The sequence below is a fragment of the Euprymna scolopes genome, chromosome 30 (genome assembly GCF_053919585.1).
Source record: "Euprymna scolopes isolate OS-2025 chromosome 30, ASM5391958v1, whole genome shotgun sequence".
NCBI classification, from domain to species: Eukaryota; Metazoa; Mollusca; class Cephalopoda; order Sepiida; family Sepiolidae; genus Euprymna; species Euprymna scolopes.
Genome location: NC_136511.1, coordinates 96,636,391 through 96,658,931, shown reverse-complemented (window position 1 = coordinate 96,658,931; position 22,541 = coordinate 96,636,391). Strand labels below are relative to the sequence as shown.

The 22,541-nt window shown below is 31.4% G+C and overlaps 1 protein-coding gene across 5 annotated transcripts in view; it reads right to left on the bottom strand.

The window, feature by feature from the left end:
• The window catches only part of LOC145254896 (zinc finger MIZ domain-containing protein 1-like), a 1,089,917-nt gene that overhangs the window by 564,128 nt on the left and 503,248 nt on the right, over window positions 1-22,541 (bottom strand). For 3 of the 5 annotated variants that reach the window (XM_080113820.1, XM_080113819.1, XM_080113823.1), the window contains one exon: window positions 1,008-1,126. The exons of the other annotated variants lie outside the window; for them this stretch is intronic. The gene's annotated coding sequence lies outside the window, so the exon portion shown is untranslated. The remainder of the gene's footprint in view (window positions 1-1,007; window positions 1,127-22,541) is intronic. 5 annotated transcript variants of the gene reach the window in all.

Sequence of the window (22,541 nt, the reverse complement as noted above, 5' to 3'; positions counted from 1 at the left end):
CAAAAAACAATTTACAAAGTCCTTATTCCACGGAGTTTCAAAGATCGCTATTCTTGTTATTCTTCTCATCAGAGGACATAAAGATATCAGCAAATTATATTTGTAACACTGCTAGAATTTGCTAGTTATGGCATTAAGTGAAACTGCAATTTATTGTAGTTATAAATTGTCAAGAAAAGAAGTGAAAAAATGTTGGATATGTAAAAAAAAATATAAAAACAAATTGCGCATGATATTTCAACTTGCATGAAAATTCTCTCAAGTTGATCTGAAATGTGAAAATAGTTCTTTAGAGAGAATGGATTCCAAAATAAGTCCAGCGTGACGATGCATATAATCTGATTGGAAAGCTTTCAAAACGGCTGAAATAATGAAAATTGTTTTTTTCCGGACATTGCAGTAGCCCAAAGAGAAGTCGATCTCCAGTCAAATGGGATCAGGCAATAAAAAGAAGAGAAAAGCAGTATGTCAACAGTCATCATCAGCTTAATTGAAAAAAGTTTGTTGATCCTGCTAGTATATATATATATATATATATATATATATATATATATATATATATATATATATATATATATATATATATATATATATACTAGCAGGATCAGCTGATTCTGTAGAGATCCCTAAGTGCTGGAAAGCCTTCTAATAGCTTCTTTTCTCGGACTGCAAGATTTTAGAATTACCTCCCTACTTCCTGCTTTCCTGACTGTATTGATATGCAGAAGTTAAAATGTAATGCAAACTGACACCTTGCTTATCTCCTTACATAGTTCCACTGAAAACAAGGTTCTAAATAGCAAGCCTTTTAAGTGGAAATATGCCTTGTTTGGATGAACAGGAGTTTAAAAAAAAAGTTTTTTTTTGTGATTATTACAACCCAAACAAACCAGATGAGCACATGTGACGCAAAAGTATTCACTGTTTAATAAATTATACTCATGCATCATGCTAAGCAGTTAATTCGATTCAAAATGTAAAAAATAAAATAAAAATATAATACGAACCAGCAATGTTAATTTTGCAAAAGATGTCATTTTTTTCATTGTATCTAAAGATCATAGTACTTTTTCCCCCCCAAAAGAGTCCATGAAATGGTTTGTCAATGTCGTTTTCGTTCAGGGATCTGTTAAAAACAAAACAAAAATAAAAATAAAGGATAATACGTATGGAATATCAACATAAAACTTGGAATTATTTGAATCATTATTAAAAAAGAAATTGCGTGCTAGCCCCAAACATAAGAAAATGGTTTCCAGTGCCAATAATAAATATAAAAATTTTATATATATATATATATATATATATATATATATATATATATATATATATATATATATAAACAATAAAGGCTCATACTAGGTCGAGTACCGAATCCAGGAGGGTCCATAATACTCATGTTCTCTTTCGCCATGGAAATGTAAACTGCTTAGGTTCATATGTGTAAGGATTTTATTTTTTATTTTCAGAAGAATCAACGTCTATTTTATGACAATATTGTTGTTGTGTTTTGTTAATTGGGAAATATATAAAAAAAAAGCTCAACTTCTGGTTCTTATTATTTTCCAAATTTTACAAAATCGCTGGATTCAATAATTTTATAAAAGATTTATTCTGGACATGTTTGGCTGATTAAATACTAGTATTTATAAAAATACAAAAAATATTCTTTAAAAATATGAAAACATATAAACGACACTACATAAGGATATGCTTCTCTAATATCTAAATTACAGCCAGTCTTTTTATCATTGACAGCTATATTTCTACAAGTCAATAATTTAAATATATTTTGATATAAAACTGGTCTTCTTTCAACAAAAATACTTCCATTTTGGAAGAGAAGACCGTAAGACCAGATAAAATGTTCTTGATTTCAAAAGAGTAAAAAATAAACCCCAGATATTTTTTATTCTCATTTATTTGTTATAAATATAATAATTTTATTAATTTACATGGTATATATTATTATTATTATTATTATCATTATTATTATAACAACAACAACAACAACATACACACAGTAATATATATACTAATAATAATTAGTAATTAATTGTGGTATTTACAACTAGAAATAAAATAAGACTCGTACTAGAACAGACTGCAAAGATCCGTGGCACTGTGACCAAAAATACAATTGTAACTTACTTAAGACCACTATCCAATCATGGCTGACGGAACGAGAGCATGCTACCTCCATGAAGTAAATAAAGGGTTCCGTTTGAAATTCTGTATAGATTCCAAGTTCGACAGAAACATTCCCAAGTTCGGCAAGATACCCCCAAAGAAAATCGAAAGTTACATCGATCGAAATGTTGTGAAAATGATACAACAGGTGAGAACAGTAGTCTGAAGAATCGAAATAATATGAATAACTAATCCGCATCTAAAAAATAATATGAATAACTAATCCGCATCTAAAAAATAATATGAATAACTAATCCGCATCTAAAAAATAATATGAATAACTAATCCGCATCTAAAAAATAATATGAATAACTAATCCGCATCTAAAAAATAATATGAATAACTAATCCGCATCTAAAAAATAATATGAATAACTAATCCGCATCTAAAAAATAATATGAATAACTAATCCGCATCTAAAAAATAATATGAATAACTAATCCGCATCTAAAAAATAATATGAATAACTAATCCGCATCTAAAAAATAATATGAATAACTAATCCGCATCTAAAAAATAATATGAATAACTAATCCGCATCTAAAAAATAATATGAATAACTAATCCGCATCTAAAAAATAATATGAATAACTAATCCGCATCTAAAAAATAATATGAATAACTAATCCGCATCTAAAAAATAATATGAATAACTAATCCGCATCTAAAAAATAATAGGAATAACTAATCCGCATCTAAAAAATAATATGAATAACTAATCCGCATCTAAAAAATAATAGGAATAACTAATCCGCATCTAAAAAATAATATGAATAACTAATCCGCATCTAAAAAATAATATGAATAACTAATCCGCATCTAAAAAATAATAGGAATAACTAATCCGCATCTAAAAAATAATATGAATAACTAATCCGCATCTAAAAAATCTATGAATCTGATTTGTTTTTATTTTGATTTTTTATGATTTTGTTAAAATATTTTTTGTTCAAAATCTATTAATCTCTATTAACTAAGAATTGAATAGATACCATAATACTTAGTTTGCTACACTTATCCATACAAAATTTCAGTTCATATAAACTTTCAAAAAGTTTTCAAGAAAAAGTGGAACAGACAAACAGACAGACAAACAGAAATATAATATATAGATTCTACAAATTGTGTTACCGAAATAAAAACGATTTCTATTAAAATGTATTACAAATGCATTATAAATGTTTATTGCAAATAAATTATTATAGATTTAAGCCGTAAATGATTGTTTACAATAAAAATGTGATAACAGTAATTTTATTCTAGAAATGTTAATTATTCTTTTAAAAGCAATTGATAATAGAAACAAATAGCTGATACTTTTCTTGAAAGCAAACACTTTTTTGAAACTTATATTTTGTTCTTCCATTTTTTTTACTTCATTTAATAATAAAGGGTTTCTTTTTTAATAATAGATTTGCATTAGAAATGATTTTACTATAAAAATAGATTGAAAAATTGTTTTTAACTTTAAAATAGAAAGATAATTAAGGTAAAAAAATTGTTTTTCTTCAAACTAAAGTTGTATTTGTTTTGCATTTTTCTTCCTATTTTTTATGCGAATAAACTGTGTCGTGATTATTATTGAACGAATATGATTAAAAAAAGGTCAAAGAATGATAGAAAAAGATAAAGAAAAAGATAAAGAAAAAGATAAAGAACCAGCTGTGTCGCACTGGAAACTTCATTTTATTTTTGTTTGCTTTTTTAATGTAAACATTTCATTGTTCATACGCATTATTTTTAGAATGACAGTTTTTCAACACTTTGACCGCAATAAACTCTCTGCATAAGAGTATAATTTATTACGTTTTATTGCAGGTGGCTGAAAAAAGGTTACAAATACAACAAAAATAAAACTTATATTTAGGGAGATCTGACGTTGCCTGGGATTGAATGATAATCAACGAATGTTTCACACTCCTATATTTTATTATCATCAAAATCGGTGAAATCGACCACTTTTTCAATCAAATCGATTTGATTGCATGCTCCAATATGGAACTCATTACGGTGGAGGAAGTTTCACATGTCTTCCCGCAGTTACTTAGTCCATAATACATTGTAGTCTACATTGCACTGTAGAGAACCTACTGTTGATTTTATAAAATTATTTTTATATATAATGGCTTCAATTTAAGTTTAAAATGCAAAAGTCAAGTATCCTGCTTCAATTTTGCTCTAAACAGAAACATTCATTTTGAACACACACCTATCATACTAAAGAACCTTACTGCTTGTACTGTGAACACACACCTGTCATACTAAAGAACCTTACTGCTTGTACTGTGACAATGGCTTGAATTTAAGTTTAAAATGCAAAATTCAAGTATCATGGTGCAATTATGCTTTAAACAGAAACATTAATTTTGAAGGCATCCCTGTCATATCAAAAGTCTTACTGTTGATTTTATATGTCAGGCCTTTCAGCTTGTGTGGTAATAAAACTTCTTAAATGCAGTTGTAAATGTTAAGTGTGTAAGATGTTAACTTTGATCAAAATCGTCTGTTCCTTCTTTTTATTGGATTATTTCAATTATCAATCGATTATTTCAATTATCAATCGATTATTTCAATTATCAATCGATTATTTCGATTACCAATACTTATTCTGATACAAAACCTATTTAAAAACACTGTCAGACACATCAAGTATTTTCGTATGACGTTTCATAAAAATCGGCCAAGCTGTTTTCGTCCATAGGGAATGAACTCACAGACACACACGTAGACAAAGTTCCTTTTATACAATAGCAGAGCCATTCGATTCGTCGTTTCTTTACTATTAATCACGTTTTTAATCTTTAAATCTATTTTGATATGAATATTTGATTTTTAAGGCGACCCGGTGACAATAAAAAAAGAAGAGTTAAAAAGTGGGTTTAACATCTTTATTTTAAAACTTTTCTCCCTCTCCCCACGCTCAAGATTTCTCTGTCCCCTTTTCTATTTATTCCCCCTATACTTTCTCTCATCCTATCTGTCTCTCTATCACTCCTTTTCTTGCTTTCTCTGGCAACTGGACAAAATTGTTGATGAATTATTACATACTAGCATGGATACCCGGCGTTGCCCGGGGGGGGGACATGAAATTTGGTTTGGACGGACCTGCTATACTAAGGATATTAAGCAACCCTCCCCAGAAAAGAAGAAGTAGGTGACAACCTGCACCGCCACCTCACCATAAAAATAAATCAGAAAAACTTTTGTTTCAATCAAAATAGGAGCGAGTGCCCGTGCGATTGCAGAAAAACAAAAGAAGAAAGTTAGTCAGTTGGCAGGCAGGCTCAAACCTGTAACGCGAAAGAGAAAAAGTAGGTGAAAAAAGCTAAGGCACTAATTCTCTCGGCCATAGCAACTTATGACGTCACAAGCCTTCGAAATGAAGTTTTATAAACGTATGTTGAGATTGGTAGACATGAATGACTTGCAAAAATGTTGACACAAAAACTGACTCCTCCTTTGCAAAAAACAGCCCAGTTAACCAGCACAGAATTAATCTTTTTGGCCAATTTTTTGATATTTTTTATTCTAACGATAACAATTTTGTCAGGGTCCGATGTGTCTGTCAAAAGTTTTTGGCAGACATACAAACAAAAACACATATTTTCCCTTTTATATAATAGACTAGCGGGGAGTACTCGGCATTGCCCGAGTGTTTGGAGGTGTGTGTTCTGGGGCGGGGTGGGGGGGTATTAATCAAAACATAAGAATAAGCGAAGTAAAAAAAACAAAAAAAGAAAACAGAAAAACGAACGTTAAAACTTTTTTTTTAAATCTGAAAAATAAAGCGGGGGGGGGGCACCTGGGCGGTGAGGGGGGGGGGGTAATCAAAACATAAGAATAAGCGAAGTAAATATTTTTAAATATTAAATAAAAATTAAAAACAAAAAAAACTAACGTAAGGCAAACGAACGATGGTAAATGTAAAAATTGAAAAAACAAAAAAGAAAAACGAACATTAAAACTTATTTAAAAAATCTGAAAAATAAAAAAAAGAAAAAAACACGTGAAAAATGGCTTAAATAAACCTGTTTCAATATTAAAATTTAAAAAATCGAAAAAAAAAAAAAGAAAAAAGACATCTCACACCACGATTCGAACCCAAAACCTTTAGATAATGACCCAGCGCTGACCTAACACGACGTACACAAAATTAGCTCATTTTTTTTAATCTTTAAACTAAATCAGGTTACGATGTCGTATGATGCATGCGTAGAAACGAATTCGTCATGAGAGGACGGTTTTTGCTACCCCCCTGTAGAAAAGTGCTGATTTCAGGGTGAAAAAATTAACGTTTTTGGCCAATTTTTCGATATTTGTTGGGCGAAGGATGAGGCTTTCATATGAGTCCAAATTTGTGAATTTTTGTTCTGTCTTTCGAAAGTTTTTAGCAGACACACAAACATACACACGTACATACATACATACATTTTCGCTTTTATATATATAGATAAAAATACAAACAGAAATTTTCGAAAAGTTTAGTTACTGTGGTGATTCCATTGATGCATAGGGTGGAGCAGGTATGATTGCAAGAATTAGGAATGGATGGTGTAAGTTCAGGGTCTTCTGACTTTACTAATTAGCAAAGCATGACCATTGTTGACAAAGAGGAGAGTCTATCAGCCATGAGTATGTAGAGTGATGATGTATGGTTATGAAACCTAGCCAGTGAGGGTTGAGGATGTGCATTGCATGAAGAGAAAAAATATGTGCATTATAAGATGGATGTATAATGTGAGTTTTAAAGACAAGATTAGTTCTGATGACTTTAAAGGAAGATGAAATGTGGTGAATATAAGGAGATGTATGCAGAACAGGAGACTTTGATGGTATGGCCACATTGAAAGAATGGATGAGAGTTATTGAGTAACTGTAGAACAGTTCAGGTGCCGAATCAATTGGCAGGGAAAGGCCGTTGTAAACATGAGATAAAATGTACTTGAGAGAAAGAGGGATAAATAAAGAGCTGGTCAGAGATAGGATAGTTTGAAAATCAGTTTCTAAAAACCATCTAACAAATACAAGCATATAAAACAGATGGTAATATGATGACAATAATACTATTACTACTTATAATAAGGGATTATTTTTGTGTCTATATTAAAAGTGGAAGAAATTCTTTCCTTTTTTTTATTATTATCAGTTATTTATAAGATTAAGCCTGTCCTCTTTGCACATAAAATTAAATTGCACACATAATGACTGAAGTTGACTGAAGTCCACTTTTATTATGTAAAATTAATCTGAGTTTTGCTTGATCTATCAGTGCATAACTTTATCTAAAAAACATTTGATTTTCCAGAAAATTTAACTTTTTAGAATCGTCAATACTTGTTAAATCTATAACTTCATGATAAAAAGAGCAACAAGCATTCTTAAAATACAGTAAATCTGTGCATTTGAAATTATGTTTCTGAATTTTTTCTATGAGGATTGATGATTTGGGATTATTTCGATTATTTGGACGTTTTGGTTAATGTGTCATTCAACCTTCTTCTAGTGTATCTTGTCAAACGCAGGAATCTTTCTGTCAAACGCGAGAATCTTTCTGTCAAACGCGAGAATCTTTCTGCCAAACGCAGGAATCTTTCTGCTAAATGCGGGAATCTTTCTGTCAAATGCAGGAATCTTTCTGTCAAACGCAGGAATCTATATGGAATTTCGAACAGAACCCTTTATTTAATCTACAGGCATAGCATTCTTTTGTTTCATCAGCCATGACAATGAAAAAGTCTTAAGTAATATTGATAAAGCATCACTTTCTGATACAAAAAATACTGTTCAAGCAAAATAATAGTTTGAGGAGTGTTATTTGAAAACAACAGTCAAATAAACACGGTTGTATAGACGCAAATGATGTTAAACACTTAGGTCACCCAAATTCCAGAATTATCTTGAAAAATCAACAAAACGTTCACTAACTCATTTAGGTAAATCGTAAATTGAAGCTGCATAAATTAATAAACGTGTTGAAGATATCAGACGGAAATGTACCCACCATCTAGCATGAACATTTTACAGTTTCCTTTAACTTGTTTATAATTTAATTAATTTAGAAGTTGTGTGTGTGTGTGTGTGTGTGTGTGTGTGCGTGTGTGTGTGTGTGTGCGCGCGCGCGCTATTGAAAATTTTTCCTTTATAATTGCATATGTAAATATTTAATCAACAGTGAAATATATGCGGTTTTCTATCCATGTCTAGTCGATGGGAGTTGATGTATTGTGTTATGGATTTAGTTTGCTATAGATTCGAATAGTGTGATAGTGTGAAAAGGGAAGGGCAACAAATTTTGTGTGTAGTGTGAGGCGTGTATGTAGGAAGGAGGTGTTTTCTGCTAGTCATCGAAAATGAAAATGAATGAAATGCTTAAAAAGTCTCCTCCCCCTGTGATACTGTGATAGTCTTGGAAATAAATACATTTATCAATCAATTTGATGCATTTGGAATAAGTTAATATTTAGTTGATTTTACAGTCCTGTTGCAGCGTATTAACATTGAAGTGCAAGTTAATCTGTGTAGGTTGTTCTAAAGTTTATAGAATTTGATTTATTGATAAAGTTTTATATTGTATTGAGCACTTTTGTAAAAAATAGTGATTATAAATTGATTTTATCAATATATTTGAACTTGATAATTACACACACACACACACACACACACACACACACACACACACACACACACACACACAGGTAGTCTGTTTAAAGGATTACATAAACAAATACATGAATTTATAAGAAGGTTGTAACAATGTAGAAGACCAGGTATTGAAGTAATGTGACATATGAACAAAAACAGACAAATGAACGATTTTATAAATTTTCATATAGCTATTTATTGTTCAAAATCAATCACATATATAAATCAGTACATATGTACTTATTGTTTAATATAAGCAGAATGATAAATAAAAACATTTAATACTAATCCGAGTATAATAAACAGTATACATACATAAAATAATTTTTTTAAAAATGCATAATAATAATAATAATAATAATAATAATAATATATGGGGTGGATTGATAAAATTGTCGCCCTAGAAAAGACATCATGATTCCATTTCCGTTTGATGAAAACCAATTTTCTTTTTTAGTTGCAAACTATCTGCTAGTTCGCCAGTTGTGTACAAATCTCAAGAGTGATAAGAGCCTTCTATCATATCTGAAAGTGAAACAATATTCAACGAGCGAGATCGGAGATGTGCCGCTGTACAACTCATGCTCTCTATCGATCCAAGTTATGACAATAGGATCATTGCAAGCACCCTCAAAATGCAAATCTGGACAGATCAATGCTTGAGGGCACAGCTCAACAAAGTTTCCAGCCACGGTTATGGTCTTTGATGTGGTTTCAAGAGAGTACTACATCATGCCACCTCACATCTTCGAAGTCAGCTTGAAAGTCAACACCAAAGTGTACCTGGATGTGCTGAAGAGTGTGGTGATCGCCTGGTGCAATCAGGTGGCCGCTGGCAAACCCTGGGTATGGCAGCAGGACTTGGCGCTGGCCCACAAGTTCAAAGAGACTCAGGCTTAGCTTCAGAAGAAATGCTATGACTTTATATCCTTCTCTCACTAGCCCCCTTCCCTTCTCCCCTGACGTGAACCTACTGGACTATTTGGTCATGTATCAAGAACATCACTAACTTGACCTCCTACAACACCAAAGCCAGCTTGATCGCCTCCATTCACTGAGTATTCACCGAGGTCCTGCTGCACTTGAAGAAAAGGCATGCTTCCAGTTCCGGACCAATATCGAGGTAGTAATTGAAGCTGAAGGCGGCTACATAGAATAGATGCCAACTCTACTACTTAATCAAGTTACCTAAATTGATTTTTTCAATAAAAGTTTTAAAATTAAGCTGTAGTGTTGTCTTTTTTTGGGCAATAAATTTATTGTTCCACCCTATATATATATATATATATATATATATATATATATATATATATATATATATATATATATATATATAAATTTATGTGGACTATATTTGATACATAGGGACAGGTAATGTTTATATATGACTAGCCTAGGTTCCTGGCGTTGCCTGGATGTTTGTAGGTGCAAAAAAAAAAAAAAAAAAAAAAAAAAAAAAAGTGGCAGTAGGCAGGCAGGCATGAACCCGTGACGTGAAGGCGGAAAAGAAAGTGAAAGAAAACCTAAAGTCTTACCACTACATCATGACGCAACTGGAAGTGTTAAGCATTCAAATTAAATGTAGTCAATGACTTGCAGAAATGGTGTTGCTTTTAAACCTGCCATGAAGGTCGTTTTTAATGTGGGGGGAAAAGCAGCTCCCCAAAAAAAACTTAACAAAAATAATCTGACAGGGTTTCCCCTACATTGACCAAGGACGAATTACAGAACAGATACTACCGGTCCGAAAGGCCAGGCGAATGCATTTGAATAGTTTTACTTTATTATTATATACAAAAAGTCAAACAAATACCCAAGAAGATGCCACGGCAGGAATATTTTAAAACTTGATCAAAAAAAAAAGAGACAATGTTCATTTGTGAATCTGAGATATTACAATCTAGGAAATATAAGAAAATTTCTCCCGGAATTTAATCGACGTGAGAACCCCGACACAAAAAGCTTTCGTGGACATACATAAATGCGCGCGCTCACTTTACTGATTATTTTTTTAATTTTTGAAAAATTCAATGATACAAGAAAGTAACCTTATCATTGATTGTTTGTAGTTGACATGTACAATGTTTTCTTAATATATACAACATATAACCATTGTTTATTTTCTATTCTCTTCACTGTTTTAGTGTTTTCACACTTTCAGTTGATTAAGAAAAAATGTTTTACCAAAGAAACATGAAATTGAAGAGGCAGTAGCCTTAGCGATATGTCAGATTACAATTTGCTGATCAAACGATTTTATTTTGTTGTTTAATGTGAATGAAAGGTGGTAAAGTACGTATGAACATAAAGTGACTTAGTATATTATTACGTGGATAAAATTATTACTCATGTTTTCATTAATTAATCGTATTTTATGATTTTGTTTTAATATTCCCATTGACATAATTTACAATCAATAGATTTTCTCTTGATGTCTTTAATATGAAACTAAAACAATGGCGGACTATTTAGAATATTTCTCCTATTCAAGTAGATCCAATATTTATTTATATCCAACACCTGTTGGATATAAATAAACACCTTAATTTATTCTAGTCATATTTACACTTAATATGCACAGGTTTCTACATTTCAATAAAAAGTAAACATGTTATTATTGATTATAGCATTGCATGAAGAAGACAATATGTAACTAGGACATTGAAGCCCTCAAATAAAGACAATTTAAAACGACCAAGTGCTGCTAAATGTTAGGATCTTTTGTAGATTAGTGGTTCCTCTAACAAATACATTTTATCTTTGGTTCACGAACACAAATTTACACTTAAGCTGGTAAACAGACGTATTAATCTGGTACAAATGTAAATTCTGTCAATTTTCCACTAAAGACACGATTTGCCCATAAAGTGTTGTTGCCACATCTAGGCTGGTGCATCTCTTGAACAGGATATAAAAAGAGTCTCTAACCAAGTACATCCGACAACTGGCTGTCAATCCTGATGCATCGTTTTGCTTGTTTTACAAGTACTTCCACTGAAAAGGGCTTCAACAAACTTACTGCATTTATATCCCCTTAATAAAAATATCTTTGGCCCTCCTGACTAGCATCAGAATACCACTCCTTCCCTCTAGATTTTCTATTCTTTCCCTGATCCGCTTGTCTTTGGAATTCCCTCCCTGTTCTACTGACTGTACTAACATGCAGAAATTTAATTGTAATGTGAACAAACATCTTGCTATACAACTCTCCACTTTAGTTGCTCCTCTCCTTATATATAAGCCTATATTTATAAGTATCTATATCTTTTGTATGTTGATACTAAGGGAGATAATTTTGTATATATTCAAATGAATGCTTTCTAGCAGTAATGGCTCCCTGTAACCTTCCTCAACATGATAGAGGTGTCCTGTTAATATATTAGCTCTATTGAGAATTAGAGATGAATTGGCATCAGGATCCATCATTCTCCAGTTGTTTCTGCTTCTCCAACCACGAATAAAATGGAATGAAAATGACAACATTGCTCCTGCATTATTCCTTTGTTCTGGGACAAATTTTCACTGATTTCACATGCAATCACTGTGCCTTGCTGTCCTCCGTGTCAGGGGAAAAAACCTGCATCCGTGTCAGGTTAATTAATAGCTGTGACTAACGAGGACTTCATGCAGACCAGATATTCCTGCGACACAATCTTTGTAAACTTTATGCAGAACTCAAACTTAACAAAAATAACAACAGCAGTCCCTCCCATAAGTACCCAATATCCTTCCATAATAGAAAGACATTGGGGGGAAACGAATACCAACAAAAACCATCATGAATTATGCTCAACAAATAATAGCAATAGCAGTTGAGTGACTATTATTATTATGAAAAGACAAAATGTTTTTGGTGTGAATTAAGTTGTTCAAGTTTCAAAATTTGTCGATGAAACGGTAATTTTGTTTTGTTTCACAATGAAAAATAATGTTTTGTGTAATTTCGGTATTTAAATATCCTATGTGAACTTTGTAGTTGCAAAATGTTTATTGATGTCGCTATGTAAATCTGTTTGTGAAGCGCCATAAAATATCATAAACAAAATGACATCTTTTCAAGTGATTTCAGTATAAATTATAGAAAAGTTGTGAAGAAATGAGAAGAGTGTGTTGTCATTTTTGACAGGACAGACACACTTAGTCCTGAAATATAAATGTGAACTCATCTTTGTTACACGAATATCACGCAAGATATTTTCAGTTTGGTTCTCATCCAAACCCTGCAAAAATATGAGGAAAATGATTGGAAACGGTCCAATCATTTTAATATTAATGAAAGAGTTGCTCAATTTGGACAATGGTGCCACCTCGGCAGCTTACAGCGTACTTCAGACAGATCTTTAACTGCCTCTCCTATTTATTTGTCAAGTTAGATTCAAGGTCGGTTTTTAATGTGAGAAAAATCCCCCCCCTCTCAAGGGCATTCTAAATTTGAAGAAAAAATATCTGTAAAGTTTCATCATCACTCACTGACAGTACCTCCAGTGACAACCCCATCTCAGGTGGAAATAATGCCTAGGAGGCTAACCTCTCGAGATTAAACACTTTGAAAATTTGCAGAAATATAAAATTAGTCACAGGGCCATTCAAAAGTGTGAGACAATTCGGCGTCTTTAATCATCTTTAGTCAGCGTAACTAAAAAATGTCTATCCTACTCTTAACTAGAATCATTACTCACCATAATACTACATTTACTTAACATTTCCAAAATTGTTCAAAACTTTTATTGAAAATAGATATATTTATATACAATCATTACATTGGCAAGAATTAGTGAGTGGAGGACAAAACGAAGAATAAAAAAAATTGGGGTTGTAAGACTTTCTCAGCATCTTCTAAATAATAGATCACCCGGTTTTCCAGTTTGTTTTAAACTGAAAACAAGATGACCAATACTTTGATCTTGGTCCAAAGGTTTAATAAAATCTAATCTTTATTTCAGTGTCTGTTGCACTTTTCAAAGTTATTTTAGTTCAGTAGTAAAAGTTTTTCCCCTCTGTCTTAAGTGATGATGAAACTTTACAGGTATTTTTTCTCCAAATTCAGAGTGCCCTATGGGGGGGGGGCTGAATTTTTCTGCATCAAAGGCTATAGAACTGCTCAAGATTTTTAAAAATATTTGGGAGCAAACAGCTATTTAAATTTTAATTGTGTATAAATGCATCCTGTATGCTAGTACTTACCTAGGTGGTGAGTAAAACTTCATTTTTTTATTGTTCTTCAACATTCATTATTACATATCAATTTCCGAGTTATTACTCTCTTTAGTAATTGTTGAGGGTAATTAGAGCATAATTTGAGAATTTGTGTTGTTTTTTTTTTTCCATTGGAATAGATTAATTCTGTTTCTTTTGATTCAGATTGGAATAATTATTTTGAGATACGATTTTTTTTTTTAGATACGTTGGCGGTCATGGAACGAATTGAATTATCTCAAGGTATTACTGTACATAGTTCCCTCCCCCCCCTTTTTTTTTTTGTTTTTTGTTTTTTTACCATTTAATAAAAATCCCTCAATACAGCTCTTGATGGGTAAGAGCAAAACCGGTCGGCTAACTTTTTTCTTTTTATTTTTCTCTCTCTCTCTCTTATTATTTTAAATCATGAATATTAAAGATAATAAATCTTTTCTTTCTAATTGTGCTAATGAAATTTTGTACCGCCTCCCCACCCTGCAAAAAAAAAAAAGTCCTGAGATGGTAAAAGGTTTGCAATGTGAACTTATCTCATATGAACAAATGTTTTGATGCAGCCAAATGTTAATTAACCTCAGCAATAAAAGTGAACATGAAAACTGAAGCCGAAACCCTAAACATTTTAGTTTATATGAACCGGCTTACGTGACCCCTAAGGGAGAAGTTATTGAGTATAGGGTTTGGCTAATCCACACAACTAAATAAGCAGAAGATAACTACACTGACCAACCCCTAATTGTATTATAAATTCCAATGCGGTGCATACCTGTATATTGAAAGTATTAGAAAAATGTTGTTTGAACCATAAATCATGCTGCACCCTCTTGTTTACGGCATGAAGCATCACAAATCTGGCAGCAAATAACTGTATTGTGTGGAAAAACGTATTTTTAAATAATATCTTTTGAAAACATGAAGAAGCCACAAGAAGATGACATTAGAGGAGAAGGCGGAGGCCATCACTAGCTGACATATCATGTTCTTTAATAATTTATCTGGGGTCTTCAATTTCTACCTTCTTAACAGGAGACAAAGTTGCAGGGAGTCAAATTTTTTTAATTCTTGGAGTAAAGAATAACAACACAAATGAATGATACACTATCAAGCAGAAAAGATTTCTAGAAAAAATGCAGAACGAATGTGTAAATATACAAAACAAGAAAACTACAAAACATAAATTCTTATCCAATGTTTATGAAGTTTAACAACTATACTGCCTTAACCAAAATTTTAGGGTGGTCCACTTCCAAGGTTTTTTCAAAACATGAATTTTTTAAGGTTCTGTCCAGTCTCAATAGACAATAGATACTCCAACAAGAAAATGGAGGAATGTCTTGCGCAGCAGAGGTTACATAGCACTTTTTTTTTTTTCAGATTTTTCTTGCTTGAATCCAGTAGAAAGGAAACGTACAGAACGACTGGAATCAATGTCGGAATAAACCAAGTCTTTCTTCTCACATATGACAACTGATATTTGGTCTGTCAACATGATTATGAAGTGTATAAAACAATGATCAGTTTCAAGAGATTCCAAGTACACAAAGATTCAATCACGTATATAAACACACACACACGCATATATATATATATATATATATATATATATATATATATAATCAAAAAAACCCCATAACCTTGAAATCACTATTCTAGAAGCACGTGTGGACATTATAACACACACACACACACACACACATATATATACACATACATACATATATATCTATACATACATATACATATCTATATATATACATAGATATTTATACATATATATATATACATACACACATATATATATACATATATACATACATATCTATACATATATACATACATATCTATACATATATATATACATATCTATACATATATATATACACATATTTACACAGATATATATACATATATATACATATATATATCTATACATGTATACATATCTATACATATATATATATATATACATATATACATATATATATACATATCTATACCTATATATATACATATCTATACATACACAAACACATACACACACATATATATATATACACATATCTATATATATATATATACATATCTATATCTATATATATATATATATTACATATCTATACCTATATATATATATATATATATATATATATATATATATATATATATATATATACATATCTATACAAACATCTATATAAAAAAAACATTGACCTAGATTTAAAACAGGTTAAGACACTATATATCTACACTTAATAGCACACACAAAGGAACGGGTGAACCGGAGGTCAAATAGGCATTTGTCCTGTAAGTGCCCGCTCATTGGCTGATTAGGAAGGGTGCAGTAGATACTAGAAAGCTGATCGGCTAACAAAAAACTCAATAGAAGGTGCATATATAAAAATGTGAGACAACCACAAAATTCTTGCATAAGCCTGAAGAATCCTAGAGTGGATGAAACGTGGAATATTCTGTGTAGCTTAATCGCCATATATATTTTATAACTTACTACCTAGCTCTACCTACGTATTGAGCACTTTTGAAGTAAATACTTTAAGTTTATGCATAAATTTATACTTTCGTATATTAATTTATGTGACTAAATGAAAGAGTTATACATATCTATACATATATATATATACATACATACATATCTATACATATATATATATATACATACATACATATCTATACATATATATATGCATACATACATATCTATACATATATATATATGCATACATACATATCTATACATATATATACATACATATCTATACATATATATATATATACATATACATATTTATACATATATATATATATAGATATCTATACATATAAATATATATATATGCATATCTATACATATAAATATATATATATATATATATATATATATATATATATATATATATACATACACACACACATATATACATACATATATATATACATATCTATACATATCCGGGCTCTACGGACAAATTTATCTTTAGTTGACCTTTGACAACTAAATATTTTCGTTTACTAGCCAAATAGAAAAGTTACTAGCCATACCCACATGATTTTTAGAATATGACATCTTCGTTGTGTGAAGAGTTTTATACATCATAAAGATTTTCCTGTTTTTTTTTTTTAAATAAGTATAATTCTAAATATACAACAAATTTTATGTTGATACTTGAACGTATAAACATTCTAATTTCTTCAGATATTTTTTTAACAGCCTTCGTTAAAAAAAGGAATATATTGTTCTATTAAACTTTTATTGTTTAAATAATTTAACTTTGTTCGTTCATTCAGTAGTGAGCTTTGGAAGATTGTCAGTGAAAGAAATACAATCGCCAAAAGATAAGTGTTTCATTGTTTCTAGTCGCCACTTTGAAAAATCACTTGCAAATGTGACTGTTTTACTCGCAATGTATATATATATATATATATATATATATATATATATATATATATATATATATATATATATATACACACACACAAGCTATGACGTGTAAAATTATATCTCCAAACAGTTTGTAACCACTTTATTCTCCTTGCAAAGATTAAAATCAAGACATAATGCTATCAAAACCCATAACATGATTTTGCTTCTAGAAACTGTCTAAAATTGGAAGTTTAAAGGCTTTTAAGAAGAAGTTGAAATTCAGGAAATCTTTCTTTATTTTTGTCAAATTATGATGGATCAGATTTAATGCAAATCTAAAATATTTGAATTTTCAAATATATCCCTTAAAAACCTTAAAACTTTTAAATATGTTAAAGAAACTAAATTTGGGGAATATTTATTAATTAGGGAGAATAGAAAGTAGACCTTTCATTTATATTCTGCAGCCTCATGACTCACTTCCTTTATTTTGTCCTTCAATCCTCACATTCCATGATGTTTCTGACAAAGAAGGAAGAATTGCTAACTTCTGGGTCACAATCTCCCCATCTAACACTTATCGTTGGCTAGTTTTTAACCTTGAAGTAGAATATTTTCTATTTTTTTAGTTCCTTACATCAAGTAGCTTCATGCCTTGTGTGGAGCAAAAAAAAAAGAGAAAGAAATTGATGTTTGACACGTATTAAAATTCAACGAAAATCAGACTTATCTACATCCTCACAAGCCTCCTTCCATTTTCATCCCTTTTCATCAAACTAAAACTAAATATAGCCTATGTTTGTAGCTCTTAAACATAGTAGCTATTTTTCAAAATTCATAATGATCAGTTAATTAGTTTAGGAATGAATCATGTACATAAAGCTATACCTAGCCTTATAAAGATAGAGATTACCTCCATGTTTATTTTCGTTCAGTTAGTTAATATGATACAGTCTCTCTGTGAGTGGTATACATACAATCCAGCTGTTTTGTCATCTAATGACTCATCAGGGTGGCTAAATGTAGCAAGCATATCAGCCTCATGATTGAAAAATCGGACGCCAGGCCCCTATGTAGAATAACCACTGATATCCAACTCTCTAGCAATTAAGCTAACAAACCTGCTACTAAAAATGGAAGGAATTATATCATTTTAAATGAATTGTATGCATTTATTTAGATTCTACAATACAAAAGAGAGGACTCAATTTTTTTTTACACAAGTTTTTTTAAGCTATTTCTTTCATCAGGGTGCTACACTCATAGGGGAGCATATATATTGGTATCAGGTAAAAAAAAAAGTTTAGTTGTGGGTTTAACGAAAGTTGTGTTATTGCTAATAGTATTTACAGAGTTACTCTTGTAGATAGATGACTCCAGATGGAACTGAAAGTACTAAGGTATACAATCAGTGTATGGCAAATACCACGAAACTCGAAAATTAATCAGAATTTAGAAAGGATCAAAGAAAAGATATGAGAGAAGTTATCTGTAATAGTTCATGAAATATGTCTTACAGAAAAAATGCTGCACATATATAATGGAGAGAGAAGGGAGAGATAAAAGGGAGGGGTACTCCCCTCCCTATATCACTACACCTTCACCCACGCCTAACTGAATTAACTAACCCCCCACACACACTACAATCTAATGTATTTTAAACTTCAAATCTTTATTATTGTTGATCTCCGCCCCCCTCTTTATTTTTTTCTCTTTTTTTTTTTTCTCTCGTATTTCTTTTAAAATTCTTCTTCCCAATAATAATAGCCATTTCTGTAAGGTCTGACGAGGCTGCTGGATCGTCAATATGGTCCGGCAACCGAAACATATGTAACGGAACAGATAAAACAGCAATAAAAAATAAAACGCATATTTGCTCTGCAATAGTATTGAGCACTCTCTTCAGGTTTTACTAATTACCATTTTTACTAAATATATATATATATGCATGTATATATACTAGCAAGACAACCCGACGTTGCACGGGATTGAATAAGGATTTGTGAATATTCAACGCCATACTTTCATTGTCATCGAAATCAATGAAATTGCCTATTTTTCATTCAAATCGATCGATTGCCTGCTCTAGTTGGGACCTCACTGCGGTGTACTGGAAGGAAGCTTCCCATGAATCCCCACAGTGACTTAGGCCACAATAGATTGTTATCTGCATTGCACTTTAGAGAACTTATTGTTGATTTTCTAAAATTATTGTTATATAATGACTTAAATTAAAATTTAAAATGCAATAGTCAAGTATTATTGTTCAATTGTGTTCTAAACAGAAACATTAATTTCGGAAAGGGCTCTTATCTTATCAATGAACTGATTGTTGATTTTATATGCAAGGCCCTTCTGCTTGTGTGGTGATATAACTTCTCAAATGCACTTGAGATGTTAGGCTTTATAAGGATGTTAACTGTGTACAAAATCAGACTGTTCCTTCTCTAATTGGATTATTTCAATTATCGATTATCGATATTTGATACTTATCAGAGGCATTCTGATACAAAATCTATCTAAGGACACTCTCAGATACATAAATTATATTTGTGTCAAATTGTTTAAAAATCGGCCCAGCAGTTTTGGAGTTCATAGAGAACAAACTCACACAAAGTTCCTTAATTATGCACAAAATACCTAATCTATACCAATAATCTATTTAAACACATACATTTATTTAAGAATTACCCTCGTAAATTATTTATATACTTACACCAACATTATCATAACAAACATAAGCATCAACATATTATAATAAATAATGCACTCATATAGACACAAAAACATAACAATAACACATACGCAAATGCACAGTTGATGAGGGAGAGCCTATTTATGTGTGTTGCTCACAACAAGTATATAATACATCTGTGTAATCCAGAATTACATTCATAACTTTACACACACACACACACACACACACACACACACACACACACACACACACACACACACACACACACACACAAGTAACATTCACACATTATACCCACATACATACACAACCACACATGTAACTTTACTGCAGATGCACACAGCAAATAGTTTGATACAAGTTATATATATATAATATACTACACTGCAAGCGCACGCACTCATAACTTAATTGTACACATGTGCACATAACATTCCAAACACCATTTGCATATACACTGTCTAATTATGTAACTTAGGTGCACATACACGTAGTTTTGCAATAAGACTTGCATATATACAAATGTTTCCTCGCAACTAACTTAATTGCACACACGCACACAATGATGTATTTTGGAAGATTTTGTGTAAATTAAATGTTCAATGAAGGCCATCCTCTTCATCCTCGCATCTCTTGCTTGTGTTAGCCTTTGTGAATGGAATATGACAAGTGCCGCCAACGCTGCTGCTGCTGCTGCTATCTTCAACCAATTAATTATGACTCCAGCTTACTGAGCCCTTTTACAATTGATTTGCTTGGTTTAGCTTTCATCGTCGTCGTCGCCATCATTGTCGGCATAACAACTCACAGAACACACTGTCAACAGCAGCAATCCGTTTTTCTTTCTCCTCCTCTTTTTTGTTTATTATAATGATGCTGAGCCTCATCGTTCTGCAAGCAGATTCAGATGAGCAAGCACAGAGGCTGTCCGTTGCGTATCAAGGCGGATTGATAACAGCTACTGAATAAAGATGAGGCAGCATCTACACTACTGGATCATCCAGATATTCGGATCCACACAATATGTGTTCCTTTGCTATGATGTTTGTTCATACAAATGGAAAGAAGAAAAGACAAAAGCTCATTTAAAAATGTGATTTTAATTATCAGCAAAAATTAATTGAAAATAAAAAATTAATTCAATCTATATAATTATAATATGCTTATTATTTGCAATTATTATACAAACATATGATAATATGATAGCAATCGTCTAACAACTACCCCGAGTTCAAATCGTGTCGTATTGTGCTCATTTATACACTAATACTCTCGAAAAGGAAGGAATCACAATTTTAACGTTTAAAAGGTTTAATAGGACATAAAATACAAAAAATAAAATCATACGTTTAACATACTAAAGATTATTTATTGACCCGATCTGCAGGGGGTTGGGCACAAGGTCAAGTGGCAGTTTGAAATGCCTGTTCACTAAGAAAAATGCACTCTCACCTACCAAAAATGCCTGAGCAGCTTTGCCGACATTCTTTGGTAGGAGTGCTTCAGGCCATAAGTAATAAAGTAATGCCTTCTCAAAAAGAAAAGGTAAAGCCTGGGAGAATGGATCTGTTTGGACTCAATAGAATGATACAACAACACAAAAAGTAGACCAACAAATACTTGTGTAATTTACTTGATCAATTATTATTCTATCTATATACATAAAAGTTTTAGATATAATATTTTATGCACTGATTTCCTGTATTTACTTTAGGGCTCAATACATGAGTAGAGCTATGTAGTAAGTTATAAAAATATATTCATGGCAATTCAGCTACACAGAAGATTCTGTGTTTATCTCTGTAACTTGATGATTCCCTATAAAGATGAAACGCAGAATCCTCTGTATAGCTTAATTGCCATAAATCTATTTTCATAACTCCCCTTCCCCCTCTCCCACTATATATATATATATATATATATATATATATATATATATATATATATATATATATATATATATATATATAAAGGATTAATATAAATATGATGTTTGTGGATTGAAATTAATACCTAGCATACTATCCATATAAAAAAAAAAAAACGTTTCTGATTATTTGCCTCCCCACAAGGGCATAGCTAAAAACAAGATCAATTTTTAATGTGGAGAAATCTACCTCCCGATAAGAGTTAGTCTGAATTGGGACAAAAATAAAAATGAGCTCAGACAAGAAGGATTTCTACCTTCACTAAACAAAGGCAGAAAAGATGAAGTGTAGTATTAAAACAGATATTACCCTTTATTCCTATTGTCATATGTATCAGCACTTCTGTGCATGTCACGTTCATCACTTTGATCAGGCGTAATCGAACCTAACGGCATAATCGCGTTGACACACTGGTTCTCGTCAGATCACCAAAGTTAAGCAACGTTGAGCCTGGTTAGTATCAGATGGGTGGCCATTTGGGAATTCTAGGCACTGTATGTGCTCTCCA